Below are 20,162 nucleotides of genomic sequence, written 5' to 3'. Positions count from 1 at the left end.
AAGAAGGATAAATGATAAAATCAGCTGCTGTGTGGACCGGAACCAGACTTTTCTTTTGGCTGCACTTGCCAACCAATGCGGGAGGAATGGTCATGCGCAGCTAAATTCAGCAGCAATAGTGATGGGCAAAGTGCAGCAACAAGATTCAGTTTATCAAAAAAAAAAAAAAAAAAAAAAATCGGTGGAAAACAAATTCTTATAGATTGGTATAGCTCACTGCACTCTGCATTTTACTCTGTGTCTCATTCACTAAGCTCTCTTACTTTTTAAAGCGGAACTTTACCCATAACAACTTAATAAAAAATAATATTCTTTAGCAAGGAACATACATTCCACATTAATAATTATGCTATCAAAATGAGTGTGTGCTGTAAATTGCCTCCAGCTTTGCTCCGGTTTCTTCTTGCTGGCGGCTGCCATTTTGTTGAAGCCTAGAGCAGCACTAAATCAAAATAACAGAACTAAACCCATCGATTTAATGGTTTAAAAAAACAGTTACGCTCCTGGAATGCCGAGATCTGCCAATTGTCACATTTGCCTGTGTCCTCAACCAAACTGTAAAACCATCAAATGGCTGGTGTCAGAACTGATCACATGTGCAGCACCATGGCAGTTACAGATCAAACAGAGGCAGCTTCCTTGGCTGTAAAGGAAAGGATAGGAGGGCTCAATTCCGCTTTAAGGCTGTCTGCGGATTGACCTCTACAAATTCTGCAGTGCCTAAAAATGGAGAGCAACTGAGTATGTGCCGAGCAGGGTGAGACTGTGCGTTATTAGATTTTACACAGTATAGACACATATTTCTAATGTTTTACATAGCTATACCTGCAAAAATGGACAGCCTGAAGTGATCTAGCGGCACCTTCTGACTAAAGTTCCACTTTAGCCTCTATTCCCATGAAATAAGTAAAAAAAAAAAAAAAAAAAAAAAAAAAAAAAAAAAAAAAAAAACACATGGTCTCCGGCTGCCAATCTTAACTGCAATAACCAGCAAATTGCTGTGTGTGAGAATTAGAAAGGCGGTCCCCCATATACACAAATAAACTTGTATTACCAAAAAGCATTTTGGCAAGCCTGATTAACCTGATCAAATCTTCCCGCCAAGCCAATATGTTAAAAAAAAAGAAAAAACTAAGAAAAATCGTTAGTTCTTTAGCACCAAATAGGGTTCCCCCTAGCAGATATTTGTTAAAACCAACTTCAGAAGATCGGTCAAGCAGTGCCATCTAGTGGAAATGTAAAAAGGAGCACTTTTAAATAAATGATTAGATGCAAAAATTGTTTGTTGGAACTTTCAAATAGAACATTCAAATTGACTAAAATCAATAGCAAAAATCCCAGTTGTGTTAAAAGACACCAGTAAACTTACAAAATGTCAGGTGCACTTGAGGAGGTCATGGAGAGAGAATTCAATGATGAACTACTGCAACGTGTGAGATGACTACTTTTGTTTCTAAAAAAACCAACGGAAGTATAGGTGCCGATACGGCTTTGACCATTAATCACAGAAACAATAAAACCAGGGCACAGATAAAGCCCTAATCACATTACAACTTTACTACTGGAAGTAATTTTTTGCCTGGAGTACCACTTTAAGCTCCATCATTCATTTCAGCCTCCTCTCCCTTGCCTCGTCATTATGCTTGTATAGACACAGACATTTTCATGGACTTCAAAGGGAAATGAACAAAAGCAGAGAAACAAGGCAGAAGAAATGAGCTTTGTACTACTTCTGAGCAGAGCAGTGGGCCAGCACTACTGAGCCAAGAATAATTTAGCCATTGTTTTACAGCATGCCGAGATGTTCAGATAGCTAGACGCTATAATACAGTTCCCTCAATCCAAATTTACATTTGCCAAATGGAATATATAGGTACTGCTCATCACAACCAATCATAGCTTTCAGTTTGTGAGCTGCGCTACAAAAACCACTGGAATTTAAAAGAAGTTTGGAGATGTTAAAAAAAATAAACATATATACTCCCCTCCATGATGCAGAATCTGTGTAATGCTGCAGCTGTCCCCCACCAGCTCTCAGCTCGAGAACTGAGTGGTCACATAACTGCAGATTGCTCAGTTCAGCATTTAAAAATTGCAGAAAAAAACTGCGTGGGATCCCACCCTCCCAATCCCTTGGGATCTGGTATGGATTTTTAAAAGGGAACCACACCAAAATTAAAAAAAAACATGCATGAGGTCAACCCCCAAAGCACCTTGTCCCCATGTTGATGAGGACAAGAGCATGAGGACAAGGGCCTCTTCCCCACAACCCTGGCCCAGTGGTTGTGGAGGGTGACTTATTGGAATCTACACCAGGGGACATTGTTTTTGTTTCTTCCCAATAAAGGACTTGTCAAAAACTGTGTGTGCATTTTTATTTACTTTTAGAGACACTTTTGGTGAATGATCTCTCATACTCATTCACATTAGGATCTGGGGGCCATCTTGTTAAAGGGGGCTTCCAGATTTCAATACGTAACCCCCCCCCTGCACCTGCACACCCACAACCATCAGGCAAGGGTTGTGGGGAAGAGGCCCTTGACCTTATCAACATGGGAACAAGGTGCTTTGGGAGATGGCCCGAAATAGCTTGCCGCCCCGCCCCCCCCCCCCCCCCTCCTGGTCTGCCAAGCTGATGACTTATCTGTTGTTAAGGACGAGGCAGCCGGCAACTATTCACTGGTTGTTAAGAATGCCGCCGGCCTCCGCTTAGAAAAGAGCAACAAAAAATGTTGGGCACTGGCGTTTATGAGCGGTCAGCAGTTTTTCTGCCAAAACGCTGCTGCTCCAGATTGCACTGGCAGTGGGGGGGCTCTATGGATACTATAGAGATATACAGCATGAATGTATAGCAAAAACCTCAAAACGGTAGTGTGCACAAAAATACAATACAACAATAATGGTGTCACCCTCTGCAAAATATTGAAATCAACCATAAAACGCATTTTAAAAAATGCAAACCAAACGCATACAAGTATTACAGTATTATGAGGGTGGGGTGAGCAACTACATAGCAAATGAGTTTTAATGTAGAAAAATTTAAAATAATGCATTTGGGTGGCAAAGATATGAATGCAATCTACTTACTGGGGGGAGAAACTCTGGGGGAATCTAGGATGGAAAAGGACCTGGGGGTCCTAGTAGATGACAGGCTCAGCAATGGCATGCAATGCCAAGCTGCTGCTAACAAAGCAAACAGAATATTGGCATGCATTAAAAAGTGGATCAACTCCAGGAGATAAAACGATAATTCTCCCTCTCTACAAAACTCTGGTCCAGCCGCACCTAGGGTATGCTGTCCAGTTCTGGGCACCAGTGCTCAGGAAGGATGTACTGGAAATGGAGCGAGTAAAAAGAAGGGCAACTAAGCTAATAAAGGGTCTGGAGGATATTAGTTATGAGGAAAGGTTGCGAGCACTGAACTTATTCACTCTGGAGAAGAGATGCTTGAGAGGGGATATGATTTCAATTTACAAATACCGTACTGGTGACCCCACAATAGAGATAAAACTTTTTTGTGGAAGGGAGTTTAATAAGACACATGGCCACTCATTAAGATTAGAAAAGAGGTTTAACCTTAAACAACTTAGGATTCTTTACTGTAAGAGCGGCGAGGATGTGGAATTCCCTTCCACAGGCGGTGGTCTCAGCGGGGAGCATCGATAGTTTCAAAAAAACTATTAGATAAGCACCTGAACAACCGCAACATACAGGGATATACAATGTAATACTGACATAAAATCACACACATAGGTTGGACTTGATGATGGCTCGTGTCTTTTCAACCTCAACCCAACATGTTTCATCATGTCATGATATGAAGGGTGGAGAACCAAAAGGTATAACACCTCTATTTATATGAAAAGGCTAAGTTACGCAGCAAATTTCTCCGGTGCCATATTGGAGACCAACAGGGCACCGCCATTTTGCTGGTGACTAATGCCATTAATATAAGAAAGCCATTTTCTTGGTGGGGAAAAACCAGAGGGAAGTAACAAGCCAATTGTAACTAAAGTGGCTAGACTTGAAGACCCGCAGGGCTTCACCATTTGTTGGCGCCCAATATCACTAATGTCCAGCAGTCGTTTTATTTGTGGGGAAAAAACATCCTTACAGAACTGTATATAACCCAACCTCCCGAACAAGAGTATTGCCGATCTATTATCCTCCTTAATTACATACAGTCCAAAATTACAAAAAACACAAAATGTAAAAAGCAACGCAATATGTCGATACAGATGTTAAACCCCTCTCTCCCTCCCTCCATCGCACATTTTTAAAATTTTATATGGCCAGCAATTGTTTTGTTTATCTTCAGCAGATGGCTCATCCCTTGTTAAGGACGAGGCGGCTGAAAGCTATTCACTGGTTGTTACCGACGCTGACAGCATCCACTTAGAACAAAATAAGAAATGCTGGGCACCGTGTTTAGCAGCGTTTAGGAGCCATTAGCATTTTTGCCGAAACGCTGCTGTCCCAGAACACACTGGCAATTGGTTCTTTTTTCTGCCACTAATCTCTCCTGCCATGAAATGCTGCTAAAAGCCGATGTGTGCATGAACACATAGGATAACATGCAGAGGAGTTTAGAGGCAGTAAAAGATAGAAAAAAAAAAACAAGTCTGACACTCATAAGTAACGTCAACAATGTCTGGTGTTCCAGAAGGCAAGCATTTTTAGGCATCCCTCACCCCCACATACACAGCAGTCCCACATTCAGGTTAGATACCTGTAATTTTCTATGCAAGGTAGATCACAGTACACAAAGAACAAACTCCATAGAAGAAGCTCCTGTCCACCTTCAGAACAATACTTGCTGACTGCGATACATGATCTACACTCACTCCCATTAATGCATCTCAATTTGGCCTAAAAACGTCAGGAGAAATAAAAGAGCCGCTTACTTTGCCTCTTCCTCCCTTTGTAAGAATTTACTAGTGTAGCTTTTACTATTATTAGCCAGAAAGTGAAGACATCTGGAAGGCAGCAAAGTATCCTGGAAAAATGCACCTCCAGCGGCTTTCCTGCCAATTCAAAGGATGTAGAAGATGACAGGTCAACTGTCCACCATCCTGTTTTTACCTGTACAATTACACACAGCTGAGAACCTAACGTTTGCAACCTGGTTTCCGTGAAAAGGATGGAAATTTGAAAAAAGTAGTTGTCCAAGATAATCAGGGAAGAGAAAATTGGAACACTTGGATCGTTTATGTGCAATCTGCAGAAATCGAATTGCCTAGATAACTACACTAGTAAGAAAAAAAGATTTCCAGGTAAACAAGATGACCTTACATTTTAGGTTTTTTTAATGTATACTACTACTGCAGGAATGGAGTACAGCCTATTCAGCTTCCAGCAAGGGACGAGTTGCGGTAGAACTAGTGAGTGACCTGAAGAGGTCATATGGATGTGCTGCAGTTGGAGGCTTGGCTTTAGACACAGGTATGTTGCTTCAAGACATTTTCCCCTTAAAGCCTAACCCTTTCCTGACCAGTGTTCTTCGACATCTAAATGCCCACCACCAAGTTTAGCAGCATCATAAGACAATAATTCTAGGAATAATTTTTCTGCTTGACACCAGGTCTGAGATAGGAACACACACAGATGTAGAATCCAAATTGTATGCTGCAAGGTTAATTAAAGCTGAACTGCAGGTATGACCCTGGACCACTATAAATATGCATATCTCTGGGAAAGCTGGAAATCGCTGTATTAGTCAGCACTACAACAGCTGCACTCTTCCTGACCCCGTGCAAGCAGTCTCTCCTATGCACACTCAGCACTGCTGCCATTCATGGAATGCCATGTATTTTCATTTAATGAAATGGACAAGGTGGAGACACAGGGCAGTGACATCATGATCTCCACCTCCTCCAACCAGACAATGTCTTGTATTCATTACAAAAAAAAAAAACAAAAAAGCATTCTATGAATGGCAGCAATGCTGAGTGAGCAACTCCCTGTGGTCAGTGTGCAAAGAAAAAACTGCTCCTGCTGAACTCCAAAGATCACTGCCATCAATGAAATAAAGTCAACTACTACAGTGATTGGTCAGCTACCTCAGGGGCCCATTGGGCATAAAATTCTTCCCTCCAGTTATAACAAATACTCTCCACAGCAGTGATTACAAGCAACCGCTCAATCTTCCCTTCCTGTTTCCTCATCTGGTCACAAACATACTAATATTCTTTTCCCAGAATGCAAGGCATAGGGTCAATGAACAGGGGGTGGATGAATGGCCGGATCTCCCTTGCACATTCACAGAACACCTTTATTTTTGAAAGAAACAGCTTATATGCCCTACTTTGCCAACCTAAATAATTTTACTTTTTATTTTTTTAAAATAGTTCTAAAACCAAACTGTTTTTTTACCTTAAAGTGGTTCTAAGGCCTGGTTCATACCTATGCAAATTGCAGTTTGCATATTCCAGATGCATTTTGCGTTTTTCAATACACATTTTTGATCCATTGAAGTCTATGGAACCAAAAACGAGAAAAAAAATCACTGGCCCTTTCCATAAAATGTACAAATGTGAACATGACCCATAGGAAACCATGTGGAATGGACTGTAGTGTGTGTCTGCAAAACTGAAAACACACTAAAAAATGCATAGGTGTGAACCACGCCAAAGACTGAAGGTTTTTTACTTTCATGTATTCTATGCACGAAAGTAAAAAACCTGTGTTCAGCACTTCTCCCCCCATACTAACTTGAGCCACATCTCGATCCAGCGATGTTCACGAATGCCGTGGCTCTCCAGGGACTCTGCCTCCTCACTGGCTCAGTGGTTGTGTCTCAGCCTATCAGGAGAGAGGGGTAGAATGAACATGCAGAGCCGCAGCTCAGGAACATGTCTGCTTGGGTGCCCCCATTGCAAGCTGCTTGCTCTGGGAGCACTCGTCAGGAGCGAGGGGCCCAGTGAGCCGACGGGGGACGAGAAGGAGGATTTGGACTGCACAGAGCAGGCAAGTATGACTTTTTTTTTTTAAAGACTTTAATACCACTTTAATGCATTCCCTGCATTAAGGTATAAAATAAATAAAAAATAATTTTTACAGCTTGCTGTTCTTCCCCACCTCCCTAAATACTTACCCGAGTCCTCAATCGATCTAGCACTGTGCATGGCAGGATCTCTTCTCTCCCTCTTTACACAGGAACTTATTGGCTCCTGCTGCCGTCAATCAAATGGTATAAAGAGGAAGCAGGGGGCAGGGCCAAGCCACAGTGCGTCTATGGAGGGCAGCTATATAGACACACAGCTCAGAAGCGAGCATGCAGATGTGCCCGTTTCATCAGATTAGGCAACACGTCAGATTTTGTAACGGAAGTGACGTTCTGGCACGGCCATCTTGGTACACCCCACATTCGGCCACAGTAAAGATTTATTTTGTAGAGAAATCAATTTGTACTCCCCCACCCCCTCAGCATTTCTAGCCACGACAATCTTGAGCAAGGGCAGAGGATTCATATAGCATTTACTTCCTAGAGTGCCTTTATGTCAGGCATGCAGGAAGGACAGTATTTATCTGAGAAAGCCCTACCCCAGGCAAAATAAAATGCCCATGAAGACTCCTGGGATGGATGACACAATTTTGGCCTAGGGTAGAAACCAGAAAGCAACTGAAAAAAAATGAAGATTTAAAAACAAATATAATATACCTTCCTATCTATTTACTAGTGCTAGCAGCATAAGAATTAAAAATAGTTAATTGATGGAGTTTAGTTCCGCTTTAAAGACAGAAAAGTTTTAATCAACCACTTGCCTTCTGGGGCAATATTAAAGATTTTCCACATACAATTTGCTTTTGCTAGAAAGTTACTTAGAACCATGATATACTCTTAAAGCAAAGGCCCTGGAGAATAAAATGCTGGGCGTTGTAATTTTTATGTCACACGATATGTGCGCAGCTGTTTATCAAAAGCAAATTTTCAGGAAAGAATACACATAAATTAATTTTAGTGTACACAAACAATATAATACCCAATTGTTGGTGAAATACAAAAGATGACGTTTCGTTGAATAGGATACGTCATACCAAACATGTAAAAATTTTAAATTGTACACGCCTGTGAAATGGCAACAAACTACGGTACCTAAAATTGTCCATAAGCGACGGGTTAAAAAGCCATTACAGATTACAATTTAGAGTTAAACATGAGCTCTGGCATTAGAATTATTGATCTCGCTCTGATGTTTGCAGCAATACCTCACATGTGTGATGCAATCACTATTTACATGTGTGTGAGGGACCCACGAGTGTGTTTGCATTTGAGCATGAGCTGGGGGGTGCGTGCTTACATTATTTTTATTTAAAAGTATTTTACACTTTTTTCATTCAACACCACCCCCCTTGTAATTGCTTGGGCAGTGACAGGTACTCTTATTGACCCCTGATCCCTCCTTTGGGCTCCAAGGCAGCCGATCAAACACAGATCTCTTTGGCTGCTTCCCTGAAGTGAAACCGAAGTGATGAAATGCCTCTAGCTTCCAGCTTTATTTGTTGCAGAGGAGAGGGAAGGAACACATATTCCTCCTCCCCCTCTATGCACAGCCAACCCAACCGCTTATGTACACACAATGAGAATAGTGGACGAATGACTTTCTTGGCATGCTAGTCTCATATTGAAAACCAATAGGTTACTAAAGTTATGAAAATTCTCATAAGGAATTATACAAATTTGGAAGTGATGCAACATATTGTAGTGTACTGTAATGTATTCTTTCTTTTCTGAGCATGCATGGTCTTGGTCACACTTACAGCGGCCCCGGGCTCCCCGGTGAAACAAAAGAGCCCAGGAAGTAGAACAACGCCGGCAGCCCCCTTCAAAGTGCTGTAAAAGTCGATCACATTTACTGAAAAAGATGGACACAATCCTGGCATTACTGCTTCCTCCTGAGGCAGTATACAGTGCATTCACAGCGCTTCATTTTTTTTCACATTTTTTTAATGTTACAGCCTTATCCCAAAATGAATAAAATTCATTGTTTTCCTCAAAATTCTACAAAGAATACTTCATAATGACAACGTGAAATAATTTTGTTTGAAATCTTTGCAAATTTATAAAAATAAAAAAATAATCACATGTACATAAGTATTCACAGCCTTTGCCATGACACTCAAAACTGAGCTCCGGTGCATCCTGTTGATCATCCTTAACCACTTGCCAACCGCCTCACGCCGATGTACGTAGGCAGAATGGCACGGGCAGGCAGAATCACGTACCTGTACGTGATCTGCCTCCCACGGGCGGGGGGTCCGACTGGACCCCCCCGGTGCCCGAGGCGGTCGGCTTGTGTCTGGGAGCGATGAGAGGCGAGGGGGAGACCATCCATTCGTGGCCCCCCCACCTCGCGATCGCTCCCAGCCAATCAGATTCTTCCTCTGCTGCTATATGCTAAACAGCAGCAAAGGAAATGATGTCATCTCTCCTCGGCTCGGTATTTTCCGTTCCGGTCCCGAGGAGAGAAGACTTCACTGTGAGTGCACAACACACACACACACACACACAGTAGAACATGCCAGGCACACATTACACCCCCGATCCCCCCCCCCCCCCCCCCCACTAACACCAAGCATTTTTTTTTTTTTCTGATTACTGCATGGTGTCAGTTTGTGACAGTTAGTGCGGTAGGGCAGTTAGGGTTAGCCCCCTTTAGGTCTAGGGTACCCCCCTAATAAAGTTTTAACCCCTTGATCACCCCCCCGTCGCCAGTGTCACTAAGCGATCATTTTTCTGATCGCTGTATTAGTGTCACTGGTGACACTAGTTAGTGAAGTAAATATTTAGGTTCCCCGTCAGCGTTTTATAGCATCAGGGACCCCCATATACTATCTAATAAATGTTTTAACCCCTCGATTGCCCCCTAGTTAACCCTTTCACCAGTGATCACCGTATAACCGTTACGGGTGACGCTGGTTAGTTTGTTTATTTTTTATAGTGTCAGGGCACCCGCCGTTTATTACTTAATAAAGGTTTAGCCCCCTGATCGCCCGGCGGTGATGTGCGTCACCCCAGGCAGCATCAGATTAGCGCCAGTACCGCTAACACCCACGCACGCAGCATACGCCTCCCTTAGTGGTATAGTATCTGAACGGATCGATATCTGATCCGATCAGACCTATACTAGCATCCCCAGCAGTTTAGGGTTCCCAAAAACGCAGTGTTAGCGGGATCAGCCCAGATACCTGCTAGCACCTGCGTTTTGCCCCTCCGCCCGGCCCAGCCCACCCAAGTGCAGTAACGATCGGTCAATGTCACTTACAAAACACTAAACGCATAACTGCAGCGTTCGCAGAGTCAGGCCTGATCCCTGCGATCGCTAACAGGTTTTTTTTTTGGTAGCGTTTTGGTGAAGTGGCAAGCACCAGCAGCCTAGTACACCCTGGTCGTAGTCAAACCAGCACTGCAGTAACACTTGGTGACGTGGCGAGTCCCATAAGTGCAATTCGAGCTGGTGAGGTGGCAAGCACAAGTAGTGTCTCGCTGCCACCAAGAAGACGAACACAGGCCCGTCGTGCCCATAGTGCCCTTCCTGCTGCATTTGCCAACCCTAATTGGGAACCCACCACTTCTGCAGCGCCCGTACTTCCCCCATTCACATCCCGAACCAAATGCAGTCGGCTGCATGAGAGGCATTTTTATGTCCTCCCGAGTACCCCTACCCAACAAACCCCCCCAAAAAGATGTCGTGTCTGCAGCAAGCGCGGATATAGGCGTGACACCCGCTATTATTGTCCCTCCTGTCCTGACAATCCTGGTCTTTGCATTGGTGAATGTTTTGAACGCTACCATACACTAGTTGAGTATTAGCATAGGGTACAGCATTGCACAGACTAGACACACTTTCACAGGGTCTCCCAAGATGCCATCGCATTTTGGAGAGACCCGAACCTGGAACCGGTTACAGTTATAAAAGATAGTTACGAAAAAAAAAAAAAAAAAAAACACCACAAAAAAAATATATAAAATAAAAAAATATATACCGTATATACTCGAGTAGAAGTCGAATTTTTCAGCACTTTTTTTGTGCTGAAAGTGCCCCTCTCGAGTTATACTGGAGTCAAGCACTTTTCTGCAGCAAAAAATTTCATTTTCTGAACCGAATTTGGGAACCCCAAATTTGGTGTGCAAAACCAGTGGAACTGGTACCATAACATATCCAAAGCTGAAGTTCCTAGCCCTAAGTGGCCCCGAGATACGGGGCCCCAAAATCATTTCGGAAAATGTCATTCTCTGCTGCAGAAAAGTGCTTGACATTTTCTGAACCGAATTTGGGGCCCCATATCTCAGGGCCACTTGGTGCTAGGAACCCCAAATGTGGTGTGCAAACCCACTGGAACTGGTACCATAACATATTCAAAGCTGGGGTTCCTAGCACCAAGTGGCCCTGAGATACGGGGCCCCAAAACCGGTTCGGAAAATGTCATTCTCTGCTGCAGAAAAGTGCTTGACATTTTCTGAACTGATTTTTGGGGCCCTGTATCTCGGGGCCACTTGGTGCTAGAAACCCCAGCTTTGGGAATTTTATGGTGCTAGTTCCACTGGGTTTGCACACCAAATTTGGGGTTCTTAGCACTAAATGGCCCCAAGATACAGGGCCCCAAATTCGGTCAACTGTGTCCATCTGCTGCAATGTCATTTCAGGACCCTTTGGGTTCAGAGACCCCAAATTTTGGCTGCAGCTAGGGGGCATCTAGGAACCCTTAACTACCAAGTTTGAAGTTCAGGGGACCTATGGCTGCAAATGGGCACAGTGAGGCATGCAAATGGGCACAGTGATGCTGCAAATGGGCATTGTTGACCCTCTTTTCCACTTACAGTAGCTGTGCATTTCTCACCCTTGTCTTATACTCGGGTCAATAAGTTTTTCCCATTTTTTTGTGGTAAATTAGGGCCTCGACTTATACTCGAGTATATACGGTAGTTGTCGTTTATTGTTCTCTCTCTCTATTGTTCTGCTCTTTTTTACTGTATTCTATTCTGCAATGTTTTATTGTTATGTTTTATCATGTTTGCTTTCAGGTATGCAAAATTTTTTATACTTTACCGTTTACTGTGTTTTATTGTTAACCATTTTTTTGTCTTCAGGTACGCAATTCACGACTTTGAGTGGTTATACCAGAATGATGCCTGCAGGTTTAGGTATCATCTTGGTATCATTCTTTTCAGCCAGCGGTCGGCTTTCATGTAAAAGCAATCCTAGCGCTAATTAGCCTCTAGACTGCTTTTACAAGCAGTGGGAGGGAATGGCCCCCCCCCCCCCCCGGTCTTCCGTGTTTTTCTCTGGCTCTCCTGTCTCAACGGGGAACCCGAGAATGCAGCCGGTGATTCAGCCAGCTGACCATAGAGCTGATCAGAGACCAGAGTGGCTCCAAACATCTCTATGGCCTAAGAAACCAGAAGCTACGAGCATTTCATGACTTAGATTTCGCCAGATGTAAACAGCGCCATTGGGAAATTGGGAAAGCATTCTATCACACCGATCTTGGTGTGGTCAGATGCTTTGAGGGCAGAGGAAAGATCTAGGGTCTAATAGACCCCAATTTTTTCAAAAAAAAGGAGTACCTGTCACTACCTATTGCTATCATAGAGGATATTTACATTCCCTGAGATAACAATAAAAATGATTAAAAAAAAAATGAAAGGAACAGTTTAAAGATAAGATAAAAAAGCAAAAAAAAAAAAAAAAGAAAAAAAAAAGCACCCCTGTCCCCCCCCCCTGCTCTCGCGCTAAGGCAAACACAAGCGTTGGTCTGGCATCAAATATAAACAGCAATTGCACCATGCATATGAGGTATCACCGCGAAGGTCAGTTCGAGGGCAGTAATTTTAGCAGTAGACCTCCTCTGTAAATATAAAGTGGTAACCTGTAAAAGGCTTTTAAAAATGTATTTTGCTGCCACTGCACGTTTGTGCGCAATTTTAAAGCATGTCATGTTTGGTATCCATGTACTCGGCCTAAGATCATCTTTTTTATTTCATCAAACATTTGGGCAATATAGTGTGTTTTAGTGCATTAAAAAATTTTTAAAAAGTGTGTTTTTTCCCCAAAAATACTGTGTGAAAAAAAAAATGAAACACCCACCATTTTAATCTGTAGGGCATTTGCTTTAAAAAAAATATATAATGTTTGGGGGTTCAAAGTAATTTTCTTGCAAAAAAAAATATTTTTTTCATGTAAACAAAAAGTGTCAGAAAGGGCTTTGTCTTCAAGTGGTTGATGTGTGACATAAGCTTCTAAATGTTGTGCATAAAATGCCAGGACAGTTCAAAACCCCCCCAAATGACCCCATTTTGGAAAGTAGACAACCCAAGCTATTTGCTGAGAGGCATGTCGAGTCCATGGAATATTTTATATTGTGACACAAGTTGCGGGAAAGAAACAATTTTTTTTTTTTTTTTTGCACAAAGTTGTCACTAAATGATATATTGCTCAAACATGCCATGGGAATATGTGAAATTCCACCCCAAAACACATTCTGTTGCTTCTCCTGAGTACGGGGATACCACATGTGTGAGACTTTTTGGAAGCCTAGCCGCGCACGGGATCCCGAAAACTAAGCACCGCCTTCAGGCTTTCTAAGGGCGTAAATTTTTGATTTCACTCTTCACTGCCTATCACAGTTTCGGAGGCCATGGAATACCCAGGTGGCACAACCCCCCCCCCCCCCCCCCCCCCCCCCCCCCCCAAATTACCCTATTTTGGAAAGTAGACACCCCAAGCTATTTGCTGAGAGGTATAGTGAGTATTTTGCAGACCTCACTTTTTGTCACAAAGTTTTGAAAATTGAAAAAAAAAAAATTTTTTTTCTTGTCTTTCTTCATTTTCAAAAACAAATGAGAGCTGCAAAATACTCACCATGCCTCTCAGCAAATTCAGATCATAAATTCCAGAAAATGTACCCTAGTTTGTAGAGGCTATAACTTTTGCGCAAACCAATAAATATACACTTATTGACATTTTTTTTTTTTACCAAAGACATGTGGCCGAATACATTTTGGCCTAAATGTATGACTAAAATTGAGTTTATTGGATTTTTTTTATAACAAAAAGTAGAAAATGTCATTTTTTTTTCAAAATTTCGGTCTTTTTCCATTTATAGCACAAAAAATAAAAACCGCAGAGGTGATCAAATAACATCAAAAGAAAGCTCTATTTGTGGGAAGAAAAGGACGCAAATTTCGTTTGGGTACAGCACTGCATGACCGCACAATTAGCAGTTAAAGCGATGCAGTGCCAAATTGTAAAAAGTGCTCTGGTCAGGAAGGGGTAAATCCTTCCGGGGCTGAAGTGGTTAAAGCGGTGTTCGGCCATAATTTTTTTTTTTTTTTTTTACAATCTCAACATTATTATACCATCTATGCAGTAACACATATCAATAATTCACGATCTGTTCATTAATCTATTTAAAAACTAACATCATATGTTGCCAGCGATCTTGTGGCTGTTTCCATCTTAGCTATGGGCATGAAGCCCAGTTGATTTATCTTCCTGGTTTTCCGGAGAGAGGTACATGCTGGGTAACCAGCATGCACCTCTCTATCTCACGCATGTGCAGTTAAACTGCGCTCGTATCGCCATTAGTTTGATAATTGCCCCAACAACGGGCAGCGACAGAGGAAGGTCCCGCCCCGTTCTTATGACAACGAAGACACAGTCATGCCCACAGACTCATGGGAAATGATGGCACTCATTTCCCAGGAGGCCAGGCGAGTCAGGAAGAGAGGTAGAAACACCGCGGAATAGGAAGCAGGCAGATTAGGAAGTCTGCCTAGCAACAGGTTTTTCAGGCAAGTACATTTTTTTAACTAAATGGTTATTAGTACATTAAAAGGAAGCTAATAATGTGAAATTTTTAGGGTGGCCCTCCACTTTAAGGTGTTTCTACAACTTGATTGGCATCCACCTGTGGTAAATTCAGTTGATTGGACCTGATTTGGAAAGGCACACACCTACCTATAAAGTCCCACAGTTAACAGTGTATGTCAGAGCAAAAACCAAGCCATGAAGTCCAAGGAATTGTCTGTAGATCTCCGAGACAGGATTGTATCGAGCACAGATCTGGGGAAGGGTACAGAAAACATTTCTGCAGCATTGAAGGTCCCAATGAGTCAGAGTGGATTTGATTTAAATCAAGTTAATTTAAATCACAATTTAAACCACTAGTAAAAACTCTTGATTTAAATCATATTAAGAGCAACTGTCATCTCTGTCCCGCAGCGGCTCCTCCTCTGACCCACTGTTGACCCCGACAGTCCCATTCACTTTAAAGGGACGGCTGGTGATGCGGCAGTGACACAACAAGGTAAGGAGCGTGGCGGCAGCAGGTGAGTGGATTTTGAAACAAAAAGCTGCGCTTAGGACACTAAATTAGGTGTGCTGCCTCCCTTAAAAGAGCTTCCTATAAGGATTCTCTGTGAACTAATATATGTATAAACAAGGGTTGTGGCGCTTCCTATGGGGTACTGGATGGGAGGGGTGTTAGTAATGTACACGTGTGGTTCTCTCAATGAACCCCAATACAGGTACCTGGTATCTACCAGGGACAAACTATGTTACCGTACGGGTATGTATGTCTATGGTTAGATACACACACATACATCCATATACACCCGCTTATATCAACAAAAATAATAATAATAATAATTCTGAAGATGGTTCATTCAGACCTAATTAAAAGAGGTGTGGGCTGGTTCATTCAGACCTAATTACAAGGGGTGTGGGCTAGAGCCCCTGTGGCTGTGATACATATGCCACCACTAGGTGATCATGTGTGTGTAACCTTATAATTGCTCTACTGCAAAAATAATCCAAAATAATCCAAAGTAATCCAGACACTCTGCTCCCGTGCAAAGTGAACTTACATAAATGAGCATACATAAAAAATGTGTTACCCAAACATTACATATAATAATCAAATGAACATAAATGTGATCAAATTAAGTGCAAAGGAGACCAGTAATTAGTGATAGTCCAAAAAATAAACTTGTTCAAATCCAGTGTTCCAAACAATTTCGTGACTTGGGTGCTCTCGGGTAATTCCTGTGACTTTAGTGCTCCCCCTTCAGATCCCCACTCACCAGATGCAACAGCCCCGTAACGGGGCAACCAGCATGAGATGTCTCTTTCACGATCTCTTTTCCCACGCTGATCTGGCGGACTTTGCAGGATGGTATCCGTTGGTTATCCCAATAGATTCCCAGACCCGGGTATGCAGGTGGCCTTCTAATAGGTAGAATGTTCACAAGGGCTCCCTCATGGAAAGGAAAAATAGGAAGCTTCCATGGTGTAATATGTAAAAGGCTTTATTCAAAAAACTCCATCAACAAGCAGCGGAGTAATTAAGCAAAATAAAGTACATAGACCATAAAAAAATATAAAAATATATAAAATATAAAAAAACTACTCAGACCGAAGCCTGAGAACAGACCCGTAGCAAGGTGGAAAGCGCGCACCGCTAAGAGGAGCTGTGTATGCTCTGCTTGCGTTCCAGCTAGGGCTCGTGTCCGGAAGCGGTATGCGCTCCACCTGCGTGTCAGCTAGGGTCCGTAACCGGAAGTGACGTAGCGTGCGTGGCGTCGTTGTACGCGTTTCGTCATAGACGTCTTCAGCAACGATGCCAGCACGCCACGCGCTACGTCCATTTAAGGAGCCGTCATTTTCGATCCGCCCCTTAATTTCTACCCCATCCAATCCTAACATACCAAGGCGGGGTGACCCTCCAACCTAAGCTGGAGTGTCAGCAGAGATGGTCGTGCGCCAATTACCGTATTATAAACCCAACTACTGGGTTAGAATCTGCCCTCCTATATATTAAATAATACCAAATGGTTAGGAGGTGGGCATAAGGAGAAATATACCGTATACTGAAATTAAAATTTATATAAAAAAAATTTTAAAAAATTAAATGGAGTTAAATTAAATTAAATATATAGATATATACCCAGACCAGTGTGGGACAGTAAATATGGGAAAAACATGAGGCTTATTATAGAAAGATTTGCTCTCAGACACTTGAGATCAGGGAAGGAATAAGGGGATGTTATTACAAGTCAAGACCCCCAGTGTTAGTAATAGTGAAATTGTAGGTTTCTGTATTCCAAATATTAGGGGGTATTGCCTTTTGGGTCAGAGGATTTTCTAGAAGGAGATTTGGGGTCACCCCCCTAGTTCTATGTGTAAGTAGCTGAGAAGCTATATATGCATAACCTTACACCTCGAGTGCCCGTGCCAAATGCAATATGTGGGCAGAACCACCCGACCCCTATATGTGAGAATACGGGAACACATAAAAAACATCAAAAAAGGGTTCCCAAAACACCATCTTTCCCGCCACTTCGACACAGTACATAACCGGGATCCCACAGGGATGATCTTCTATGGGATTGACTGTGTGAGGGATCACTGGCGAGGGGGCAACAAAACCACACTTATATCACAAAACGAAACCGCATGGATATACAGGCTGAGGTCCCTTGCTCCGAGGGGCCTCAACCTGGATATCGATTTAAACTGTTTCCTGGCTAATCCGTGAAAGATAGGGTTACATTACCCATATCTGTGAATATTTACCGTCTCTTCCCCCTATGGATATAAGGTGTAAGGTTATGCATATATAGCTTCTCAGCTACTTACACATAGAACTAGGGGGGTGACCCCAAATCTCCTTCTAGAAAATCCTCTGACCCAAAAGGCAATACCCCCTAATATTTGGAATACAGAAACCTACAATTTCACTATTACTAACACTGGGGGTCTTGACTTGTAATAACATCCCCTTATTCCTTCCCTGATCTCAAGTGTCTGAGAGCAAATCTTTCTATAATAAGCCTCATGTTTTTCCCATATTTACTGTCCCACACCGGTCTGGGTATATATCTATATATTTAATTTAATTTAACTCCATTTAATTTTTTAAAATTTTTTTTATATAAATTTTAATTTCAGTATACGGTATATTTCTCCTTATGCCCACCTCCTAACCATTTGGTATTATTTAATATATAGGAGGGCAGATTCTAACCCAGTAGTTGGGTTTATAATACGGTAATTGGCGCACGACCATCTCTGCTGACACTCCAGCTTAGGTTGGAGGGTCACCCCACCTTGGTATGTTAGGATTGGATGGGGTAGAAATTAAGGGGCGGATCGAAAATGACGGCTCCTTAAATGGACGTAGCGCGTGGCGTGCTGGCATCGTTGCTGAAGACGTCTATGACGAAACGCGTACAACGACGCCACGCACGCTACGTCACTTCCGGTTACGGACCCTAGCTGACACGCAGGTGGAGCGCATACCGCTTCCGGACACGAGCCCTAGCTGGAACGCAAGCAGAGCATACACAGCTCCTCTTAGCGGTGCGCGCTTTCCACCTTGCTACGGGTCTGTTCTCAGGCTTCGGTCTGAGTAGTTTTTTTATATTTTATATATTTTTATATATTTTTATGGTCTATGTACTTTATTTTGCTTAATTACTCCGCTGCTTGTTGATGGAGTTTTTTGAATAAAGCCTTTTACATATTACACCATGGAAGCTTCCTATTTTTCCTTTCCATGAGGGAGCCCTTGTGAACATTCTACCTATTAGAAGGCCACCTGCATACCCGGGTCTGGGAATCTATTGGGATAACCAACGGATACCATCCTGCAAAGTCCGCCAGATCAGCGTGGAAAAGAGATCGTGAAAGAGACATCTCATGCTGGTTGCCCCGTTACGGGGCTGTTGCATCTGGTGAGTGGGGATCTGAAGGGGGAGCACTAAAGTCACAGGAATTACCCGAGAGCACCCAAGTCACGAAATTGTTTGGAACACTGGATTTGAACAAGTTTATTTTTTGGACTATCACTAATTACTGGTCTCCTTTGCACTTAATTTGATCACATTTATGTTCATTTGATTATTATATGTAATGTTTGGGTAACACATTTTTTATGTATGCTCATTTATGTAAGTTCACTTTGCACGGGAGCAGAGTGTCTGGATTACTTTGGATTATTTTGGATTATTTTTGCAGTAGAGCAATTATAAGGTTACACACACATGATCACCTAGTGGTGGCATATGTATCACAGCCACAGGGGCTCTAGCCCACACCCCTTGTAATTAGGTCTGAATGAACCAGCCCACACCTCTTTTAATTAGGTCTGAATGAACCATCTTCAGAATTATTATTATTATTATTTTTGTTGATATAAGCGGGTGTATATGGATGTATGTGTGTGTATCTAACCATAGACATACATACCCGTACGGTAACATAGTTTGTCCCTGGTAGATACCAGGTACCTGTATTGGGGTTCATTGAGAGAACCACACGTGTACATTACTAACACCCCTCCCATCCAGTACCCCATAGGAAGCGCCACAACCCTTGTTTATACATATATTAGCAGGTGAGTGGATGCCCGCGCTAACAGGCGCTGCCATGATGGATCTGAAATGACAGGTGTGCTTTAAATGTAAGGACTTATTCTTGCTGGTAGTTATAAAATTTAATATTTGCAAACAAAATTAAGGTTACCTATTTAGAATAAGCTGTCAGGTTAGTAAAATAGCGATATCAGAACCAATTCAATCATACAGTTTGTAGTGTACATAAATTTGCAAAACAATGTGATAAAAGGAATATTCCTGAACTTTGTTTTATCTCATGGTTACTGTGAAATTGTGTGAATGCATCAAAGCAGTGAATGTTATCTCAGCTTGCAGAGCTTGGATTCATTGAATGAGTTAACCAAAAATGTAAATATTGCAGAATATACAGCCTCATAATACATAACTAAGCTCCATTTCATGCTGAATATACTAAATTATTAATGTATCTTAAATAGAAAACCATCTTTAGATAGATTTTTACTCTAAAAGCATTTTATAAAAACAAATTTGATTTAAAAAAAAAAATATGATTTAAATAGAAAAAAAAAAAAAAAAAAAATATATATATATATATATATATATATATATATATATATATATATATATATATATATATATATATAATGATTTTTTTACATTATTTTTTAAAAATTGATTTATATCCACCCTGCAATGAGCACAGTGGCCTTCATCATCCGTAAATGGAAGTTTTAAACTAGCAGGACTCTTCCTAGAGCAGGCCGCCCGGCCAAACTGAGCAATCAGGGGAGAAGGGCCTTAG

At 42.0% G+C, this 20,162-nt stretch overlaps 1 protein-coding gene across 1 annotated transcript in view; it reads right to left on the bottom strand.

Annotated features, from left to right (window-relative positions):
- Positions 1-20,162, bottom strand: part of XPO4 (exportin 4) — a 231,381-nt gene that overhangs the window by 180,878 nt on the left and 30,341 nt on the right. The gene's annotated exons all lie outside the window — the stretch shown is intronic.

This window comes from Aquarana catesbeiana, linkage group LG02 (genome assembly GCF_042186555.1).
Source record: "Aquarana catesbeiana isolate 2022-GZ linkage group LG02, ASM4218655v1, whole genome shotgun sequence".
Classification (NCBI taxonomy): Eukaryota; Metazoa; Chordata; class Amphibia; order Anura; family Ranidae; genus Aquarana; species Aquarana catesbeiana.
Note: the sequence above shows the minus strand (reverse complement) of the source record. Positions and strands in the feature narration are given on the sequence as shown.